Raw genomic sequence first — 3,858 nt, 5'->3', positions numbered from 1 at the left:
TTATTCCATGAAAAAAAAACATTTTGTTTAAAATTTTAATCAAATGTTGACATGCTCGTTCTTTTGTTAAGTTTACTTTTTAGTACTTGAGCTTTTCATTTATTGTTTTAAAGAATTAAACGACTTTTTTTATTTCACAAATTAACAGTTTGAAGATTTGCGGTCCTGAATTAGCTTGGGAAGGGACAAATAAGAGTAAAATTAGAAAAAACAATTTAGTCTTGAAGAAAATTATGGAAGAAAATATCTTAAAACTAGATATATGGCATTACTTGCAATAGTTTAAATGCTGTAAGCTGAATGTGGCTGCTGAAGATCAAGATGCAAAAGCTGAAAATGCTGAAACTGATAGCTAGCTGAAAATGTTTAAGTTGAGAGCTGAAAATGCTGAAGCCTAAAGCTTGCTACAATATGAGCTACGTACTAAAGTAGCCAAAAACAAACAAACTGGAAACATTTGGCCAAAACAGATAGTATATTGTTAAAATAATAACTAAACTAAATTAGCCTAAAAAACTGAAAAAACATCCAAATTAGCCAAAACAGCTAGCATAATGCTAAAATATTAGCTAAACTTCAAAATTAGCCTAAAATCAGGAAAAATGTTTACGTTTGCTAATATTTTAGCATCTTAATAACATTTTAGCTAACCTCCAAATTAGCCAAAAAAATTGGAAAATGTCTAAAATAGTCAAAACAGCTAGCATGTTGCTAAATTAAAAGCTACACTCCAAATTACCCAGAAAGTTTTAACGTTTAAATGGTGTCTCTAGCTGAAAGTGTGCAGAAGTTCACAAGTTTCAAACACAAAGTTTTTGAAAGATTTTAGCAATTTCTCTTCCATTTTCTATGGGGACGTATTTAGCTCAACATTCCAGAAACTATAAAGTTCATGAAAACCAAAAGTATAATGAATGTCCTGAACAAGCTGAATGTTTTCATACAAAGATTGCTGAAACTGTTGAAAGCGTGATTGAGTTTTATGTGATAAAAAAATACGGAGAGGCTCAGGAGATTCACTGTATTGTGAATGCTGTAAAACACATTTACATCACCGACCGACCGACTCAGAGGAGAAGAAGAAACCCAGCTGGATCCTTTCTGTGAGGCCTAGAATGCACACTCACCCAATTTCTAAAATGACCAACAGCTCATTCATTTGCGACTTCAGAGGTGCTTCCACCACAGTTATCTAGAAGCACTTCCTAAATCACGCTGGGCCTAAACAGCAGCGGCTGCAGCTGCCGCCGCTTCATTTGATTTAGCAAAGAGGAAGAAGTGCGGCAACATCACTGAAGGAACTCCGCTCACAGAGGAAGCATTGAGCAGAACAGAGATCAGAATTTACATGGAGGCAAAAACTACAAAAAAACAAAAGTTTGAAACTGGATCAGACCGAGGTCCGGATTCATGGGATTAACTGGTAACTGGACTGTTCCAAACAGGAAGTACCGACTGGTCCAAACAGGAAGTACAGACTGGTCCAAAGAAGCCAAAATCCCATAAACTTCTTCTGAGAAATAAACAGCTCTTACTCAGTCATTTTATTTCTCAAAAAAAAAAAACATTCTTACTCCGGTACACTTTTTTTTAACATCTTCTTCATATTTTTCCATTTTCCATTCAGGATTTTTTTTTACCATAAGTTATTCAAGTCGTAAACTGACCAATCAGATGTTTCATAAAAGTATGTGGTCTAACGGTAAAGGTTCAAAACCGCAGCCAGCTTTAAAGTGCTAGTGGTGTGGACATCCAACAAGCTAACCCCTGATTGGTGAGTGGTTGCCATAGAAACGTCAAATCAGACCGACTTGGACCAATCGCTGCTTACTGACTATTTCTGGCTCCAACATGGCAGCTTCCATATCAGGAAGTAAAATAGCAACAATATTGGAGCAGAATAATGCCACTTTCTATGGATGACATCACGCTCACTCGGTCCAGTTCTCATATACAGTCATTGAACCAAACCTTTTTTTGTAGGTTTTACACGACCAAAGAGTGACTTAAGCACTTGGTTCTTTTTCTAAATCCCTTAATCTTTTTTTGAAGTCTCTTGCTAAATAGTTAGTGGTTAAGTAGAACCTAAACAAACTGGATTTTTCAAAGTAAAAGCATCCAAAAACCATTACATTTCTGATTACTTTTTATTGCTAAAGCGTTCTCAGTGTCTTTTGATTATGACTAAACTGTTTTTAGCCAAAATAAAAAAAACGTATCGTTTTCTAGGACATAGTTTCTGGTGAACGGCAGTCGTTCATTAGAAATTCACCTCTGGGTTGTGGCCTGTTTACATGCTCTTCCTCTAGCTTACAGTCCCCCACACCCCCAACAGGGCAGCAAAGATGGGGAACAATATCCGCGCGATCCAGCCGTATAGGATCGAGCAGGATGGCAGCTCAGATGAGGAAAATGAAGACGTACATGGATCAGTTGGTCCGCGAGAGGATGCATCAGGAGCTTATGACCCGCCCAGAGATATTTTATACACAACAACCAAGACCTTTTTCAAAAAACATTTTTTTCTGCTCCTGAGTCACGGCGATTTGAATTAAAAAAAAAAAAATGCTATTTTAACTTTAATTTTCTTTATATTTATTATTAGAAACATGCAACTAAAACATGTCCAAAACACATTTTCTATCAGTGTGGGTCTTTAAATGGAGAAAGTATTAAAAGTTAACTTAAAAAGCTTCAATTACAGACTATGAACATTAAAAAGTAAAGTATGGAACAAACATGCAAAGGAAAACTGACTTTTTTTTGCCCCTTTGATACCAAAGTCTTTAATACAAACCTGTAAAATACAAAATTCCCAAACATTGTTTTTGCAGCTTTTTGCATACTTTTTCTAAATGTTAAAAAAAAAAAAAAAACAATAATTGTCTGTTTTTCAACAAAAAAAACCTTTTTTAACTAGAAGGAGAAGATGTATGGAACATTTCCTTCGCTCAGAGTAGGAAGTATCTGAATGTTTTTATCCATTTATTAGAACGTCACTAAAGGCCTCAGACCACGAGGTGAAACCTGTTTGTGAGCAACAAAGGAAGAAGCAGCAAACGAGACAAAGACGAGAGAAGAGGCCCGACCTCCAGTCTCATCATTATCTGAGCTGCACTCTGAGTCAATGGCTTCATTATCAGCGGGTATTGATCGCCGCGCGGCCCGGTGACAGCAGGTCACTTAATAGATGGTGTTTTTCTCTTTTATGAATGTCCTGAGAGTTCTGCGGTCGGGGGCATTACTGTGGTGAAAATGGACAATTAACCTGAAGACGCGGTAATCAAGCCTGATATTTACATTACAAATAATGGTAGATCTCCAGATATAACTGGGACCCATTTGATCCACTCCATATGAATGCAGTAAAATGTCTAAATAAAATGTATAAAAACATGTTTTTATTTACACTTTTAACCCTCCAAATTGTTCTTACAAAAATGTGACCCACAATGACTCACCAGTAAAACTCGTCATGCCATCAGTCGAAAGTTTCATAATTAGATTTATTTGCAGTCTCACTCTCCTGACAGAAAATTGGCTTTTAGATAAAAATGTAGGACTCAAAAACAGCTAATTCTAGTTTTAGCTTGTCTAATTATATGTCCAACTCTTCAAGAACCTGTTAAGACAGGGCTCTCAAACTCAATCACACAAGGGGCCAAAACCCAAAACACATCTTAGGTGGCGGGCCGAACAGGATAAACATTTATTAAAACAAACTAAAACAGATTTTTAAAAAATGTGAAACCTTAACATTTTATCATGCTGTAAGCTGAATTTGGCCACTGAAGATGGGAGTGCTGATAGTTAAAGATGCTGAAATTGATAGCTTAAAATGCTGAAGCTGATAGCTAG

Source organism: Oryzias melastigma, linkage group LG1 (genome assembly GCF_002922805.2).
Source record: "Oryzias melastigma strain HK-1 linkage group LG1, ASM292280v2, whole genome shotgun sequence".
NCBI lineage: Eukaryota > Metazoa > Chordata > Actinopteri > Beloniformes > Adrianichthyidae > Oryzias > Oryzias melastigma.
Note: the sequence above shows the minus strand (reverse complement) of the source record.